This window comes from Rutidosis leptorrhynchoides, chromosome 1, assembly GCF_046630445.1.
Source record: "Rutidosis leptorrhynchoides isolate AG116_Rl617_1_P2 chromosome 1, CSIRO_AGI_Rlap_v1, whole genome shotgun sequence".
NCBI lineage: Eukaryota > Viridiplantae > Streptophyta > Magnoliopsida > Asterales > Asteraceae > Rutidosis > Rutidosis leptorrhynchoides.
The window spans coordinates 240,693,178-240,714,179 of NC_092333.1; the positions used below are offsets into that span (position 1 = coordinate 240,693,178).

Genomic DNA, 21,002 nt, shown 5'->3' on the forward strand with positions numbered 1-21,002 from the left:
TAATTAAATTAACATAAAATCATAAACTATTTATCATATTCAATCTAAATCTTTACCTATTTTAATTAGCTTCATATCATACATCATGATCATAACTTAACAATACTACTTATAAATGCACCTTTTAACCCTAATCATAACAATCATAATCAATTCTTATTCATAATCTTTATCTATACCATTAACCTTATTCATAACCCTTTTAACATCATCATCATTAACTTCTGCATAATCAAAATCATAATTCAACAACCTTAACCATATTCATTATCATTATTCATGTAAGACTTATGTCCATAGATAATTCATACTTATTAAACTAGTTTTAAAACTTCTTAATCCTTTAATCAACAACAATATTCATAATTTATATCATACATAATATTCATTATCTAGTTCAACTTAACCTAGCACTTTCAATTCATTATAACCATTCTTATTTAACATTATACTTATAACTTAACATGATTAATCTTATTAACATAATCACTAATCATATTCATTATAATTATACTTTTAAATTTAACTTACACAAACTTATTAATCATAATCTTTTATCATTCTTTATTCATTAATCGTTAACATCTAACAACATGATCATACTTATGAATAACACTTATAAATAACTAAGAAGTAATAAATTTAAATGCTTGATCAAGCTAGGGTTTTAGGGCTACCTTATGAAGGTTAAAGATCAAGGATGATGATGAATAAAAACTGAACAGGAAACTGATTACAGCAGCAGCAATATTCGACCCAATTGGAGTCTTTTTGGGTCTTCTTGACCACGAACAGAACCCAGTAGGTACAGCAGCAAACTAGTCGAATGGAGGGGCTGTTTGGAGGGTTTTAGTCGACTGCAGCAGGTGGTTTAGGGGAGCTGAATGTGTCAACTTGCAGGTTGAGTTTTTGAGGTTGTTTTAGTCGACAAAATGAGGACTGCAGGAGGCTTTTTAGGCAACAAAACAGAAGAGGGAAAAGATGGAGATTTTTTCGACTAAACTCAAGGGATTTGTGGTGAGATCATGAAGAAAACTTGATGCCTTATATAGATGTGTTGGGTTTCCTAATCTTACTCAATTTTCTTGGAGATCAAGGAGTTGTATTAGGCTTAAACTAGGATTGAGAAAGCTTAAAGATTAAGTTTATTATTTGTTACATATAATCCAGCCGATTCATATTGTTTTTTCATGTATTTTTTTTACACGGCACTTCATTATTTATTTATGTATTTTATATATTTTTTTATAGTTATTATTAAGGTTAGATTTTATTTAAATTACATTTTATTTAATTATTAGTCCCTAACTTTTATTAATTTTTAATTTGGTTCTAATTAGTTTAATTTATATAATATCATAATTTATTGAATACATTTAGTTTATATAATTGATACATTTATTATATATATTCTTACTGTAAATATATTATTTATACATTTTATTTTGATCATAACAATAGCATTAATAATAATAGTTATTAGGGTTTGGGTTTAATATATAATATTAAATGGGATTAGGGTTTAGTATTTAATGTATAAGGTTATGTTTAGGGTTTTTAGATAATATTAGGATTTAAGTATTAATTATTACAATAATTATTATATCCGGCTAACAACCCTAATGCTAACACACAGAATATGAAAATGAAACCCTTAGGGAAAATTTGGTAAACTCAGAATGGAAAAGTGAGGGTTGTTATAGTACCTCCCCGTTAATTTAAACTTCATCCCAAAGTTTCAGGAAGACTTCTCGGATGCATCAGTGGTTGAAAATATATGTAGATATTTCCGCTTCATCTGGTCTTCATGTTCCCAGGTATACTCGGGGCCTCTTCGTGAATTCCAACGAATTTTGACAATAGGAATAGAGCTTTGTTTCAAACCTTTAAGCTCACGATCCATAACCTCTATTGGTTCTTTAACGGAATGCATTTTATCATCAATGCGGATATCATCCAATGGAATAACGAGTGTGTCATCAGCAAGACACTCGTTAAGATTTGAGATGCGAAATGTATGAACTTTAATTAACAGGAAGTGTTGACTAAAAATTACCATTCGATCAACGTTTTGTTAAAGAAAAGTTTACACCTAATTACAGTGGGGATCTAAATTTCCGTCCGTATGAGGCCTCAAATGGTGCCGCCTTAATACTTGTGTGATAGCTGATATTGTAAGATAATTCGGCCAAAAGAGCCTAGGTGTATAGAATATTTAGTCCTACGGACTTCATCCATGACTAGTTCATGAAAAATTTCTAAATAGCGGTGATTTTTATAGGATCGACATGTATTCCTTCACTATCAACTACATGTCCAAGAAATTGTACGGTTTGCAGCCAAAGTTCACACTTGGAAAACTTGGCATACAGTTGTTCCTTCTTTAAGAGCTCTAGAATTAATTGCAAATGTTGCTCATGCTCTTTCTCGCTTTTGGAATAGATTAAGATGTCATCAATGAAAACGATCACGAATTTATCAAGGTAAGGTTTGCATGCATGGTTCATAAGATCCATGAATACAGCAGGAGCATTGATTAAACCAAAAGGCATGACAAGAAACTCATAGTGTCTATAACAAGTTTGGAAAGTAGTCTTAAAAACATCAGTTTCCTTGACTCTCAATTGATGATAACCCGACCTAAGATCAATCTTCGAATAGATACTTGACCCTTGCAGTTGGTCGAACAGGTCATCAATAAGTGGGAATGGATAACGATTCTTGATGGTTAGCTTGTTGAGTTCTCGGTAATCAATACACCTTCTTAACGTGCCATCTTTCTTCTTAACGAATAGAATGGGTGCACCCCACAGAGACGAGCTAGGACGAATGAAACCTTTCTCCAAAAATTCTTGGAGTTGATTGGATAATTCCTTCATTTCGGATGGAGCTAAACGGTATGGTACCTATGCAATAGGTGCATCACAGGGCGTGGATAATTTGAAAACAAAAGATAATATAATATCTAGGGTTGATATTTTTAGTTGACAATATAGAGATAAGGATTTGGTAACGGTACACAATGGTCCTAAGGTTGATCAGACCTTATTTCCATCATGATCTATTAGGATTTCTGCATGACTTATCATAATATAACTACGTTGATCAAGCGTCATTATATTATACTAAATCATACTTTTATCACTCCATAAAGTTACTACTATGTCATCTAGTCAATATTCATCTTCTTCGTGGTGAATGATTCAATGGAGAATGAAGGAAACGCAAATAGTATCAGTCATTCATTTAAAAGAAAATAACCAGAGTATTACAGACTTAACGAAATCTTCCAAAATATAGAAGTACTAAATGGTAACATAAAGAACATTATAAAAATGAGAAATTTAAATGATACTAGTTGTTTTCAAGAATTCTTCATTGTGCCTCTTCGTTCTTCTTCTTATCCGAACATTTATTTTTGAGATGCCCTATTCCTCCACATTTATAGCAAGTAGGAATGGTTGCTTTTGACTTTGTGGCTGAAATTTTGGTTGCTGGAATAACAACCCTACAATTCTTGGCTACGTGACCCACCTTCTTACACTTGGTGCATTTGGCCTTACACCATCCTTCATGATGTCTCTCACATCTTTTTCAATAAGGATGGTTTCCCTTATACAACTTGTTAAATTTTCCCTTAGAATTTTCTTGCTCCATTCCTTCCCTCTTCCTTTTTGCTCCTTCTTTATCCTTATGTTTGTTGATGAAATAGCTTGCCATGCAAGCGGCTTCTTGTATGGTGCTTGGGTTCATCAAGGTAACATCTCTCCAGACTTCATCAGGTAATCCATTGATGTAACATTGGATTCCCAGATACTCGGGAGTAGTCATGAGAGCAAATTCTTGAAATCGGTTGGTGTAGCTCCTGAGATCAGCATTTACCATTTCTATATTACTAAGCCCAGGTCTTTCAGTACTCTTGTATGTAGGGGGCTGGTAGTTCATGAAATTTTATGTGAACAAGCAGTCGAAAGATTTCGCGGTTCGCCATTGTTGCTATTGCGTTGCACGGCCGCCAATAGTTGTTGAAATTGTGCGGGAGTCAAAGTAACATTTAGAAGAGCGTTAGCTTCATGAGTTGATTGAGCCATTGATCTTCAATACACGAAACAGTATTAGTTGAAGAGTTATGGTGCTAGTAAATCTATAAATTTGCTAAATAAATGCGCAAGATTCACACAACGCGTAAAAGGATAAATAGGGGAAACAACAAGATGTATTAAAACACTTGAATTTTATTAAACATCACAAAGATAACTAACATCTTTTATTACACATGAAACGAAACTAGAATAAACCGGAAACGAAACAAAGATAGTAGGTTTAGGCAAAGCCTTTACAATGAACGAAAACTAATACAGAAATAGAAAAGAAATCCTAAGATCTAATTCTTCTTAAGAGATGGGGGTTGGGTCTTGAAATGTTCCCACAGAAGATCCTTGAGAAACTGCACCTCCTTCTCCAGTTCCTCAATCCTTTAATCTTGAAGCTCAATTTCCCTATCATGTCTCTTAGCAGTCTTTCTGAAGATGTTATACACATCATATGAGTATGTTGACAATTCATCTTGCTGATCTTCAAGCGTACTAAAGTGATCATCAAGAAGTTCCTTTAACTTACCAAACTCTGTCTTCACTTCATGTAAATCACTCTTTACCATAGCATGTTCAACAGAGTTCCTGCAAAGCACGGGAATAGTGTTAAGACGGGGTTCTTTAGATGAACTTGAACTCTCGGTTTTTGATTTTTCGGGTTCCTTTCTTTTTAAAGAAGGAGGTAAGGCAACAGAGGGCTCGGACTTGAATTCTTCCTCGGAAGGCTCCTCCTCTGCTTCTTCCTCAATCATTTCTTCCACAAACTTTTCCTCCTCGTCATCCCCATCGTAGTTAGCATTAGTGTAGGATTCTTCCATAAGAGGGGAGTGTGGTGGAGTAGCAGGTATATAATATGGGTTAGTTAGTGATAATGGCAGGGAAACGGGTCCATAAGTCAGTATGCCTTTTGGAGTGGGATCCCTCGGAGTCAGAAATGACGATCGGGTTAAGGCGAGACATCCTAAATGAAAAGAAAGAGAGATGATTAGGTAGGTTCTAAGGATGAACCAAAAGCACGAACAAAATGTAAGGGGAAATAGCACTAGAAACTAAAACAGGAAAGGTTATAGACCTATAGATTGCTAAGGTACCTAACTAACACATAAGGCACACATAAAATGCAATCCTGGTTCTCTATAACAACCTGGCTCTGATACCAATCTGTCATACCCCCAAAAAGGGTCGGGGTAAATATGACTTTACAATATCACAACACAAGTATATAAGCGAGAACGACTCTACATGAGTCGTTTTAACAAAATTTCATTTTGCAGCGGAAATGTAATAATGTTTACATAATGAAATTCGTATGTAAATGAAAATGATAACTTCTAAACATGTGGACTCCAATGCATCAGCTAGCTAAACATCATAGGGCAACACATAAGCTAATCTTCACCTGAGACAAACATGCTTAAAATGTTAACACAATGGTTGAGTGAACATCATAGGTTTAGCAATCATAATAAGTTTTAGACCACAAGATTTAGTTTAAAACATCAAAATATTCAATATGCCATGAGTTATAATATCGAACTAAACATTAACCTCTGACACTGTACGGGTGTCGGCAATCATTATTATGTACCCCAATGACGATCACGCCAATGGGTAGAGACGTCACTCTCAATAGGCCTACTCACAATAATTAAGCTTGCAATATTTCAATTCCAGCAATTAACGATATTATGGCGGGGATTTGCATGTATCAATAAATAACATGTTTAAAAAAAGTCTCACGAAATTGCATATCAAATAGTTTAGGTACTTGTGTCTAAATTGTAAATCATTTAAAAGCAACCATGTGTCTCACCCCAAAGTTTATAAAACAATTAAGAAATAGTAGAAAGAGGGGCTATGAAGTTCACCTTAGTAGCAAGTAAGTAATTCCACGCAAGTAGTACGAACGGAGTATGTAATCGGAGATCTCAACCTAGAGATATAACCATTGATTAGTTAATGTCTAATAGACATAAAGTTTATTTATTAATATAGCAAACTATATTAACAGTGACGGTTTTCAAGAAAAGTTCCTATTTCTCAAAAAATTCTATTTTTGGAAACCTACTATTTATGGAAAGCTTCCACTTATAGTAAGCTGCTAGTTTAAGAATGTTCGGGTTATAATTCTTAACAAAGATGTTGTACAATCTCGCCCAAACTTCATTGCTAACATGCAAGTCACTCGAATAATCTATTGTTACCGGGTGCCCATGATTCTTGACCAGAATCTAAGTCATGGCATTCGAAATCCACAAACAGTTCCCATAAGGCAACGAGGATCACCCTAGGCCACAAGTAGCGGTGATGTTTGTAGTCTTTATACGTTATCTTTAATTATAACCTTCACGTTAATAGTGTATACACATAACAAGTTATTAATGTATTTATTAATTATTTATATAGGTGATAATATACTTAGTGTAATTAAGTGTTACTATATAGGTAAATGTATAAGTTTTAATAATAATATTATTAATTACTTTAATGATCCCATAATTAATTAACCATCCTTGTAAGACCTTATCATGTTTTATATATACATACATACTATAATCTTTGTATGTGTTAGATATATAAATAAATACCTATGTGATATATATATATATATATATACATATATATATATATATATACATATATATATACATATATATATACATATATATATACATATATATATATATATATATATATATATATTCTTTATTTATGATCATACATGCTCATAACTATATAGTACATATATTAGGTGTATGTGTTACATATATATAAGTGTAAGATGATATATATATATATATATATATATATATATATATATATATATATATATATATATATATATATATATATATATATATATATGCACTTATTACTTTTCTTATCAGGTTCACTAACTTTATATAACTTACATAATACACATTCATACATACATACACACGTACATATAAATACATATATACACATACATATACACGTATGTATGTATATATCTAAATATATACACAAGCATATACCTACCTATATATATGTACATACATACGTATGCATGCATGCATGCATGCATGCATGCATGTATATCTTTACCATTACTACTTTACTAATCATAAAATCATAGCTTTTTATCATAATCAAAACCTAATAACATTAACATAAAATCATAAACTATTTATCATATTCAATCTAAATCTTTACCTATTTTAATTAGCTTCATATCATACATCATGATCATAAGTTAACCCTACTACTTATAAATTACATACTTAATCTCATTAACATAATAACTTATTGATTTAATTATATTCATGAACCTTTTAACCCTAATCATAACAATCATAATCAATTCTTATTCATAATCTTTATCTATACCATTAACCTTATTCATAACCCTTTTAACATCATCATCATTAACTTCTGCATAATTAAAATCATAATTCAACAACCTTAACCATATTCATTATCATTATTCATGTAAGACTTATGTCCATAGATAATTCATACTTATTAAACTAGTTTGAAAACTTCTTAATCCTTTAATCAACAACAATATTCATAATTTATATCATACATAATATTCATTATCTAGTTCAACTTAACCTAGCACTTTCAATTCATTATAACCATTCTTATTTAACATTATACTTATAACTTAACATGATTAATTTCATTAACATAATCACTAATCATATTCATTATAATTATACTTTTAAATTTAACTTACACAAACTTATTAATCATAATCTTTTATCACTCTTTATTCATTAATCTTTAAAATCTAATAGCGTGATCATACTTATGAATAACACTTATAAATAACTTAGAAGTAATATATTTAAATGCATGATCAAGCTAGGGTTTTAGGGCTACCTTATGAAGGTTAAAGATCAAGGATGATGATGAATAAAAACTGAACAGGAAACAGATTATAGCAGCAGTAATATTCAACCCAATTGGAGTCTTCTTGGGTCTTCTTGACCACGAATAGAACCTAGTAGGTACAGCAGCAAACTAGTCGAATGGAGGGGCTGTTTGGAGGGTTTTAGTCGACTGCAGCAGGTGGTTTAGGGGATCTGAATGTGTCGACTTGCAGGTTGGGTTTTTGAGGTTGTTTTAGTCGACAGATTGAGGGCTGCAGGAGGCTGTTTAGGCGACAAAATAGAAGAGGGAAAAGCTGGAGATTCTGTCGACTAAACTCAAGGGATTTGTGGTGAGATCATGAAGAAAACTTGATGCCTTATATAGATGTGTTGGGTTTCCTAATCTCACTCAATTTTCTTGGAGATCAAGGAGTTGTATTAGGCTTAAACTAGGATTGAGAAAGCTTAAAGATTAAGTTTATTATTTGTTACATATAATCCAGCCAATTCATATTGTTATTTCATGTATTTTTTTTACACGGCACTTAATTAATATGTATTTTATATATTTTTTATAGTTATTATTAAGGTTAGATTTTATTTAAATTACATTTTATTTAATTATTAGTCCCTAACTTTTATTAATTTTTAATTTGGTTCTAATTAGTTTAATTTATTTAATATCAAAATTTATTTAATACATTTAGTTTATATAATTGATACATTTATTATATATATTTTTACTGTAAATATATTATTTATACATTTTATTTTGATCATAACAATAACATTAATAATAATAATAGTTATTAGGGTTTGGGTTTAATATATAATATTAAATGGTATTAGGGTTTAGTATTTAATGTATAAGGTTAGGTTTAGGGTTTTTAGATAATATTAGGGTTTAAGTATTAATTACAATAATTATTATATCCAGATAACAACCCTAACGCTAACACACAGTATATGACAATGAAACCCTTAGGGAAACTTTGGTAAACTCAGAATGGAAAAGTGAGGGTTGTTATATATGACATATTACCAACTAGACTTAATCTTTCTAAAGGAGGGATCGAAATTAAATATATAAGTTGTGTTTTATGTGCTTATCACGTGGAAGCTATCGATCATTTACTTTTCTCATGTACGATCGCACAAGATATATTGGGTAAGATCAAAAGATGGTAAGGTATTCTGTCACACCCCCAAATAAGGCCTAGGATATTTGTGACAAATTATATCAAATCACAGTTGTATAAACGAGAACGACTCTATATGAGACATTTTATTGAGTTTTGCAGCGGAAGATAAATAGATTACATTATATTTAGAGCATTAAATGTCTTTAATTGATATGATATGTAATGAAGACTCCAATCATAGCAAGCAATCATTATCAAAGCAGCAGATATACAGCGGAAGCAATATTTAAGTACCTGAGAATAAACATGCTTAAAAAGTCAACACGAGGTTGAGTGAGTTCATAGGTTTGTCATAAATAATGATTTCATTAATAGATAGTAGACCACAAGATTTTTATTCATAAAAGTAGATCTCGCAGAGATCTAAAAGTAGTGCCAAGTTTGTGATATTTAGACAAAATAGTTTCAAAGTTTTCCCCGTGACAAGTTGTACTGTCCTTGTCGGTTTGAATCATTATTAAGTAATACAATGACTTAGTCAAATGTATCGAGGACGTTACTCCCGATAGGCCTACCCCCAATAATTAAGAATGCGTTATGTAAAAGCAATTAAAAATATCACTGTGGGGACTTGCAGGACATAGCCAGATATAGCACAGTTTAATAGTTGGTACTTGTGTCTAACGTATAAAACAGTTATAAAAGTTGCGCATATATTCTCAGTCCAAAATTATATATAAAAAGGAAGCTATGAAAACTCACGATACGATACGATAGTTTGTAGTAAATATGCATAGGATGGCACTGAACGAGTATATAGTTGTCCTCGGATTCACGAACTTATATCAAGTATATATATTAACACATATACTCGTAATCCAATAATTTTATATATGTTATTTCAATTGTTATATATTTCTGTAGTTATGTTAATATATATATATATATATATATATATATATATATATATATATATATATATATATATATATATATATATATGTTTGATTGGTATTATATTAAAAACACCTAATTTGTTATATATGAATATTTATATAAAAATGTTAATATATTTGATATATAATTATATGAAATATAATTGTGGTATATGAAATAAGTGTATTCAATGTACAAAATATTTATTTGTAAAAATAATAATTTTGATAATAATGATTTACAAATAATTATAATAATAATGGTAATAATAGTAATTTTAATACAAATGATAGTTTTACTAATAATTATAAAGTAAAGATGATAGTTTTAATAATAGCAAAAAACGATAATTTTTTTAAAAATCATAATAACGATAGTAATAATAATAATTTCAATAAAGATGGTAATTTTTGATAAAAATGATAAGATAAAATGATACTTTTAATTATAAATGTGTTTTTAATATTAATGTTAATAATAACTTTAATATTAGTAAAAATAATATCAATAATTAATAATACTAATAAAAATATTAGTAAAAATGATAATACTTAGTAATGATAATACTAATACTTAATAATAACAATAACAATAACAATAACAATAACAATAATAATAATAATAATAATAATAATAATAATAATAATAATAATAATAATAATAATAATAATAATAATAGTAATAGTAATAGTAGTAGTAATAATAATAATAATAATAATAATAATAATAATAATAATAATAATAATAATAATAATAATAATAATAATAATAATAATAATAATAATAATAATAATAATAATAATAATAATAATAATAATAAATGAGAACAACCTTAAAGCTTCCCTAAAAAAAATATGCCAAGAACGAGACTCGAACCCGTGACCTCCCATTCACCCACTAACACCTTAGATCAATGCTCTGCTTGCTACTTATCTTATTTATATCAAACCCATATCTATTTTAGCCCGTTTTCTTTTCTGTTTCTATTTTCCTTTCTTCTTCAACAATCGATCAGGACCATCAACATATCACGTTTTAAGGTTGAATTAAAATGTGCAAATTAAATGGAAACAATCATAAACTAAAAAGGGTGTTCTTGTTAATAAAAAAAATGAAAAGCGAAAAAAAATTAAAAGAAAACAGCCTCTGCTGTGTCCACAGTTTTTAAAAAAAATATAATGATTTTGATTTTGTGAACGTTTTAGACAATACTTATAAAATGAAATATGTTTCAAATGACTTATATAAACTTCTGAGATCGTTAATTATAACAGAAACATCACACAAATCTCCAATTCGATCTTAGAACAAAGTTTGACTTTTTTTAGAAATTACCTTTGACTTCAAAATTCGTATTCGATATAGAAAATTGGACGTTGAAACTTTCCAGGTAGTTTAAATAAGAGATTCCTAACATGACTGCAATTATAGATTTTGAAATTGAATTTGAATTCGAGTTCATGATTAAAACATGTACGAACAGAGGTACACGAGTTTTAAAAAAAATTATGTTTATTTAAACAGATAAAATCGGACACTTATTGTTTATAATTGATATTGAAGATGGAGAAATCGAATGAATTTGTTTAACAACTTTACTGGTTGATTTATAATGGATTAAGAGTCGACATAATTCAAATCAAGGAGGCTAGAAAATTATAAAAAAAGAAAAGCAGATCATGATGGAAATAAAAAAAATAAAGCAGATATGATTTGATAATTAAAAGCAGATTTGTTTTATAAAATATATAACTGATTAGTACAATATTTTTGACTTTTTATTTTTAATTGATATTATTATTAAATATATTAATAAATATATAATAATAATAATTATAAATATGATAACAATATTAATAATATTAATGAAAATATTAAAAATAATAATAATAATAACAAGTATAACAATAATAATAATAATATTAGTGATGATAATACTAATAATAATAATAATAATAATAATAATAATAATAATAATAATAATAATAATAATAATAATAATAATAATAATAATAATAATAATATAAAGTATGTTAATGATATTAATAATCATATTTATCATAATAATAATAAATGATAAATAATAATAATTTTGGTAATAATAATATTAATAATAATGACAATACTGATAATGATAATTACAAATAATAATAACTAATGATAACTATAATATTAATGATAATAATTTCTATTGTTGCTATATAATAATAATGATTATAATAATAATAGATTGTAGTATTGATAAATATATTAATAATACTGATAATAATGATATTAATCATTGATATATTGTTTAAGAAGATATTAATAATAATAATATTAATATAAAAAATTAATGCATAATTATTTATAAATAATTGTTCGTGAATCGTCGGAATTTGTTCGAAGTTAAATGAAATCATGAACACGGTTCAAAATTTTTGAGATTCAGTTTAACTGAATTTGATTATCGTGTCAGAATCACATAAGGATTAAGTTTAAATTTAGTCAAAAAATTTTGGGTTGTCATAGTACCTACCTCTTAAAAGAAATTTCGTCTCGAAATTTAGTTGTTGCCATCAATTGGCGTTGTTCATACATAGACGAGGATATTTACGTTTTATTTGGTCTTCACGTTCCCAGGTATACTCAGGGCCTTTCGTGAATTCCAACGGATAGAATATTATTCCGTTTCAAGAGTTTAAATCATATGAACCATAAATTCTACATGTTCTTCGATGAAGTGCATTTTATTATTAATATGGAGATCATTCAAAATGATGATGTTATACAAGTCATTTTAGTAAATTGGATACATGAAATGTGTTATGAATAATATTGAGCTCATTTAAACCTTGAGCGTTTATGTCACAATATTAGGGTAGACAAAATAGAGAGGAGTTCATGAAAATCACGGTCATGAAATTTGATAGAGATCGTCATTGTTTACCACAAGAATGATGAATATGAGTTGAAAAATAGAGTTTTATCAACATTGGGTAATATGGATGAAACGATTCGATTACAGGAAGAGTATAAACGAAGCTATCGTAAAAGATTGAAATGAGGAAATTAAATGTTCGCCTTAACTTTTGACGTAGTCACGATTGATTTCCGGAATTCAAGGAATTAAAGAAAATCTATAAGATTTGATTCTCCGGTAATCTAGGAAATTAGGATTTCTTTGATTAAATGCGGTAAATTGCCTTGATTGCTGTGTCTGGAATTTTGCTATAAATTAGCTTCTTCCGTTTCATTATCTTCACCACTTCTATACTTTCTTTCTCAATTCATACTTCCAAAAGATTGGTTAATATGCTCAATCCCGTATTGATACTTGTTATTATATTGAGCATATATGCAGTCATTCTTCTTTTTCATTTACCACCAGAGGTATCTGTTTACTTCTACTATGCTCTTGGTTTTATAGTATTTTTAGTTCTCCCGTGTCTTTATATTGCTATACGCATTGATATACACGGTTTGTAATTTTGGTGTCGTTATCAGGCTTTATATTTTCCCTTATATGTCGAAGCTTCATGCTTTTGTAAAGCAAGTAATGGTCCAGAATTTGTAGGTATGAAGTTTCAAATGAACCTACTGTTCTAAGCAGAAAGGAACGTAATATGATAATGCTAAAAACGAACACATATTTCATAGCATTATCCTTCATGAAAGACAAGCTTTTAGTTGCAATCGTGTTATTTTCAAGTAATATTCGTTTAAATAATAAAAGGTGAAGATAAAAGACAGATTCGACGATTTGAAGATGCAAACGACCAAAAAGCTAAAAAGTACAAAGTACAATCCAAGTGGTTCAAATTATTGGTGAGAAACGTCTAAAAATTACAAGAGTACAAGCCGCAAAATGCAAAGTACAAGATATTAAATCATACGAAAGGACGTTCAAAAATCCGGAACCGAGACATGAACCAACTATCAACGTACGACTCAACGGAGCTAAAATTACAAGTCAACTATGCACAAGAATATAATATAATATATAATTAATTATATATAATATTATATATTATAAATAATCAGCAGCCCACGTTTAATTCGTTTGGTGAGCTGGAATCCAAAGCTTCGCGACTGCAGAGCTGTGAGGAAGAAAACAACCGCAATCGCGGAGCAGTACAGTTCAAAGTAGGCCTATAAAAGGCCGCGCATTCTGCCGATTTCATTACACCTTTTTCTACTTCAATCTCTCAATCTATATTTATATTTTATAATTATAATTTTAATTTAAGTTTAATAATAATAAGGTTATTGTAGCGAATGTTTTAAGGTTTTGTAAGTTTAAACTCTGTCCGTGTAACACTGCGCGATTAATACTCATTGTAAGTTATGTTCAACCTTTTTAAATTAATGTCTTGTAGCTAAGTTATTGTTATGCTTATTTAAGCCGAAGTAATCGTGATGTTGGACTAAATATTAAGATTGGGTTATTGGGCTTTGGACCATAATTGGGGTTTGGACAAAAGATCGGCACTTATGGAAATTGGACTATGGGCTATTAATGAGCTTTATATTAATTAAATGATATCTCGTTGATTTAATATAGAGATTTATAATTTGACGTGTTTATATATAACCACATACGCTTGACTGGGTACGGTGGGCGGGATATCTATAAATACTAATAATTATTCATTTGACCGGGCATGAGGATGGATTAATAGTTACTGGACTCATTAAAAACAGGGGTGGATTACATTCAAGGGTAATTGGTGTAATTGTTAACAAAGTATTAAAACCTTGGATTACACGCAGTCGATAACCTGATGTATTCATTAAAAAAAGTATTAAGACCTTGTTACAGTTTGAATCCCCAATTAGTTGGAATATTTGACTTCAGGTATAAGGTTAATTTGGCGAAGACTCTCGCACTTTATAATTATGACCGATGGACTATTATGGACTAAAACCAGATGGACATATCGAATAATCCAGGACAAAGGACAATTAACCCATGGTAATAAATTAAAATCAACACGTCAAACATCATGATTACGAAAGTTTAAATAAGCATAATTCCTTTAATTTATATCTCATCGTACTTTTATTTACCGTCATTTTATTTATCGCACTTTTAATTATCGCACTTTTATTTATCGTTATTTACTTTACGCTTTAAATTAAGTTATATTTATATTTAATATTTTACATTAGGTTTTAATTGTGACTTAAGACATAAAATCGACAAACCGGTCACTAAACGGTAAAACCCCCCCTTTTATAATAATAATAATAATACTACTTATATATATATATATATATATATATATATATATATATATATATATATATATATATATATATATATACAAATATAGTGTTTAAAAATATAGCGTTAAACTCAGCTGTATCCCTGTGGAACGAACCGGACTTACTAAAAATTACACTACTCTACGATTAGGTACACTGCCTATAAGTGTTGTAGCAAGGTTTAGGTATATCCATTCAATAAATAAATAAATAACTTGTGTAAAATTGTATCGTATTTAATAGTATTTCGTAGTAAAATATAATCTATTTCGTACTACACCTCGTACACATCATAGTATTTTAGGCGCCGCTGCCGGGGAACATCTTAACGCCGAAAGTGAAACACTTTATTCTAAAAAAAAAGATTTTTATTAAGTTTTAATCTATTTTTGTAAAAATATAAGTTTTAAATAAAAAAATATATAAAAACATAAAAAAGAGAAATATATATCTATATTTTTACGTTTTTAAATTAAAAAGTTTTTAATTTTTTTAAGTTACAAAAAAAAATAATAAGTAAATTTTTTTTAGTTAAGTAATATTTTTTTAAATTAAAATCAGAAATACAATCAAAATAAAAAAAATAATAATAAACTGAATCTGACGAACGAATTTGAGCCTGCAATCATTTGAACCTGCAATCTCCGCAGTCGCGGAGCTTTTTAGGCAGAAACCATCCGCACTCGTGGATCCGCCTGACAGGCTGAACCTCAGACTGCATTAATTACGGGATTAGGGTTATTTATTTTATTATTATTATTAATTAGGGTTTAATTAAATTAATAATTAGTTTTAGTTTTAATTTAATTATGTATTTCAAGTTTTAAGTAGTTTTATTAATTAATACTTTTATAAAAAAAATATTTTTATAAAAATAAGTAATTTTATCATTTTTTTGTTTCTTTTTATATATTGTATATTTTAAACATTTGTATATTTATCGTTCGTAACTAGTTTTAAGTTATAGTTTTTGCCGTAGTTATTTTATATTTCTAGATTTTTAGGCTTTGTCGTAAAATCCCTTAAGTGCTTTTTCTTTAGATTAAGATTTAGGCGCTTTAGAATTTTACGATATCGCTTATCGCTTTAGTATTTAAGAGATTTTAGTGCCTAATTAAGTAACTTCCATTTTGGATATAGAATTCCTTTAAGCTTTAATACCTTTAGACGCAATTTTTAGTCTTTAGTTTCTAGACTTTTAAGTTTCGACGCTTTACTTTCTTATTATTATTTTTCGATCTTTTATTTTTCGACGTTTTTCGACGCACTCTTTTTCTTTCTCATTTCTACGCTCTAGTTTTTAGGACATAGAATTTTCTTTATTTTCTTCAAAATTTAGGAAAAAATTATTTTAAGCGGTTAAATTGATAGACATCCAAAATTTTCTGGTTCGTAGTAATAGTTGGATTTGTTAGTGGTGAGTTGTGGGCTTCCGATTTAAAGAGTCCTGGCTACCTGCTGCATCTATTGGCTATTCGAAACGTGGGCAAAATCAGAAAAGTCTATTAATTTGATAACTTATATAATTTTTATCTTTATAACTAATAGGATATTCAGTGAATGCACCGAGCAAAACGTTCACCACCTTTCATACGTTCACCACCTGTAACTCAATCAAGAAATCTAGCCAATATTGTCGCCGTTGATTTTTCTTTAGAATCATCATCTAGTCGACCAAGTACTCCAATTAAAATTTTCGATAATCCATTTTTTGAACCCGACCTCACAATTGAGGACCCGGAGGATATTCAGGGACAATTCAGAGATCCTGAACCACTAATTATTCCTCCTGAACCACAAATTACTCAACCAGAGATTGTCGAAGAAGAAACCATTAACTCAGAATCCTATAGTGATTCAGATTCAACAATTTCAATCATGGAAAATTCGGAACCTCTAAGTATGGAAAACCGAATGAGAGCTACACGCACTGGCCAAGGTCACGCAATTACTCAACCAGACATTAATGCGCCAGATTATGAAATTAAAGGACAAATCCTACACATGGTAAGTAATCAATGCTAATTTAGTGGTACGCCAAAGGAAGATCCAAACGAACATCTTCGTACCTTTAATAGGATTTGTACTTTATTTAAAATCAGAGAAGTTGAGGATGAACAGATCTATCTCATGTTATTTCCCTGGACTTTAAAGGGAGAAGCCAAAGATTGGTTAGAATCGTTACCTGAAGGGGCGATTGATACATGGGATGTTTTAGTTGAGAAATTTCTTAAAAGATTCTTTCCGGCATCTAAAGTCGTGAGACTTCAAGGAGAAATTGTTACGTTCACACAAAAGCCAAATGAAACTTTATATGAAGCATGGACAAGATTTGTAAAGTTGTTGAAAGGATGTCCTCAACATGGTTTAGACACTTATCAAATAGTACAAATATTCTACCAAGGATGCGACATTACTACACGAAAAGACATCGACATAGCAGCTGGTGGTTCCATTATGAAGAAAACCACAACTGAAGCTTATAAAATTATTGATAACACAGCCTCCCACTCACATGAGTGGCACCAGGAAAAAGATATTCCTCGTTCATCTAAAGCGGCTAGAGCCGATTCTAGCCATCACTTTGATTCCATTTCCGCAAAGTTAGATGCTTTCGAGAGACGAATGGAAAAGATGACTAAAGATATTCACACAATACGAATTAGTTGTGAGCAGTGTGGAGTACCACATTTGATAAAAGATTGTCTCAGTATTGAACAAACAATGGAACAAGGAGAAAATGTTTCATACATGAACCAAAGGCCTGGAAATAATTATCAAAATAATTATCAACCGCCAAGACCAAACTACAATCAAAATCAGAATTATAACCGAAATGTTCCATACAATAACCAACAAGGTCCTAGCAATCAACAAGTATATAACAATACTTACAACCAACAAAGACCTATTTTTCCAATTAAACCACCATAAACCGATGATAAAAAGCCAAATTTAGAAGATATGATGTCGAAGCTAGTTGAATCTTAAACGCAGTTTTTCACATCTCAGAAACAAACCAATGAATAAAATGCTCAAGTATTTAGAAATCAACAAGCTTCTATACAAAATCTGGAACAAGAAGTAAGCAACCTAGCAAGGTTGATAGGTGAAATAAAACCGGGGAGTCTACCTAGCGATACAAATGCTAACCCCCGGAATGAAACAGCTAAAGCCATTACCACAAGAAGTGGTATTACACTCAAACCACCTAAAATACCCGTAATTTCTGATGACTCTATTCCTACTCCACAAGCACCACAGCCCGAGCAAGATAAGGAAAAAGAACCGGTAGTTGAAAAGGTTAATGAAGATAATACAGTTAAGGCTAAACCTTATGCTAAACCATACCAACCACCACTTCCTTACCCGAGTAAAATGAGAAAAGAAAGACTTGAAGTCGAGCAATCTAAATTCTTGGATATGTTTAAACAAATAAATGTCAATCTTCCTTTCATTGATGTGATTTCAGGAATGCCAAGATATGCTAAATTCCTGAAAGATCTAATCACAAATAGAAAGAAAATGGAAGAACTCTCGGCTGTTACAATGAATGCTAATTGTTCTCCAGTGCTGTTGAATAAGCTACCAGAAAAATTATCAGATCCAGGAAGTTTCACAATTCCATGTTTTCTGGGTAGTCTTAATTCAATAGAAGCATTGGCAGACTTATGTGCTAGTATAAATTTAATGCCGTATTCACTAAACACTAAACTATACCTTGGAGAATTGAAACCAACACGAATAAGCATACAACTAGCCGATCGATCAGTAAAATATCCTAGGGGGATAATGGAGAACATGCTATTTAAAGTTGGTACTTTAGTATTTCCAGTAGATTTTGTTATTTTGGATATGGAAGAAGATTCTCGAGTTCCTCTCATATTAGGAAGACCATTCTTAAACATGGCTAAAGCAATAATAGATGTGTTTGGTAAGAAACTAACCCTAAGTATAGAGGACGAGAGTGTTACCTTTTCTGTTGATAGAGCCATGCAACAACCGCAATCTGCAGATGATACATGTTATTACATTCAAACTATAGATTCACATGCAGAATTGTTAGAAGAATTTCCAGAATTACAAGGAACAAGAGAATCTTCTTTAGGAGAAGGAACTGAACCAATTGACGAAGCTGAAATATTAGCCGCACTCATGGCTAATGAATATGAACTAACAATAGAAGAACTTCAAATGTTAAAAGAAGAAGACAGATATCGATATAAATCATCGATAGAGGAACCACCGATATTAGAGTTAAAGCCACTTCCAAACCATTTGGAATACGCTTATTTACATGGTGAATCTGAATTACCTGTAATAATATCGTCTTCTCTTACTGAAAATGAAAAATCTCAACTCATTTCTGTGTTAAAAGCTCTTAAACCAGCTATTGCATGGAAAATTCATGACACTAAAGGCATAAGTCCTTCGTATTGCACATACAAAATCCTTATGGAAGAAGGTCATAAAACATATGTGCAACGCCAACGAAGACTAAATCCTAATATGCAAGATGTTGTTAAGAAAGAAATTATTAAACTGCTCGATGTAGGTTTAATTTATCCAATCTCTGATAGTCCATGGGTAAGCCCAGTTCAATGTGTACCTAAGAAGGGTGGCATGACTGTCATCACAAATGAAAAAGATGAGCTTATTCCTACTAGGACTGTAACGGGATGGCGTGTTTATATTGATTATAGAAAATTAAATGACGCCACCAGAAAATATCACTTTCCCTTACCTTTCATTGATCAAATGTTGGAAAGGTTAGCTGAGAATAGTTACTATTATTTTCTTGACGGTTTCTCTGGATAATTTCAAATTCCAATCGCACCGAGGACCAAGAGAAAATCACGTTCACGTGCCCTTATGGTACTTTTGCTTACAAACGCATGCCATTTGGACTTTGCAACGCCCCTGCAACCTTTCAAAGGTGCATGATGGCAATTTTTCACGACATGATAGAAGAATGCATGAAAGTTTTCATGGATGACTTTTCAGTCTTCGGTGATACTTTTGAAACATGTCTAGTTAATCTTGAACGAATACTTATTAGATGCGAGCAATCAAATCTAGTACTTAATTGGGAGAAATGCCATTTCATGGTTAAAGAAGGCATCGTTCTTGGTCATAAAATTTCAAAGGAAGGAATTGAAGTGGATAGAGCTAAAGTAGATGTAATTGCTAAGCTTTCACATCCCACTAATGTTAGAGGAGTTAGGAGTTTTCTAGGACATGCCGGTTTTTACCGGCGTTTCATAAAGATTTTTCTAAAATTGCCACTCCTATGAATAAACTCCTAGAAAAAAGATGTTCCATTTATCTTTTCAGATGAATGCATCAAATCTTTTAATATTCTTAAAGAAAAACTCACTATTGCGCCGATCATGATAACTCCAAATTGGAATCTACCATTTGAACTCATGTGCGATGCAAGTGATTTTGCAATGGGAACCGTTTTAGGTCAAAGAATTGAAAAACGATTTCAACCTATTTATTACGCTAGTAAGACGTTACAAGGAGCAAAAAAAAATTACACAACTACTGAAAAAGAACTCCTTGCTATTATCTTTGCTTTTGACAAATTTCATTCACATCTCGTTCTAGCTAAAACGGATGTCTATACCGACCATTCTGCTCTTAGATACCTATTTTCAAAACAAGATGCCAAACCAAGATTAATCCATTGGATCTTACTCTTACAAGAGTTCGATATTGAAATC

The 21,002-nt window shown here is 30.3% G+C and overlaps 1 non-coding gene across 1 annotated transcript; it reads right to left on the bottom strand.

The window, feature by feature from the left end:
* Positions 1-17,538: 17,538 nt before the first annotated feature.
* Positions 17,539-17,645, bottom strand: LOC139886747 (small nucleolar RNA R71). The gene has a single exon (XR_011772615.1). It is a non-coding gene; the product is annotated as a small nucleolar RNA R71 (small nucleolar RNA).
* Positions 17,646-21,002: the final 3,357 nt, after the last annotated feature.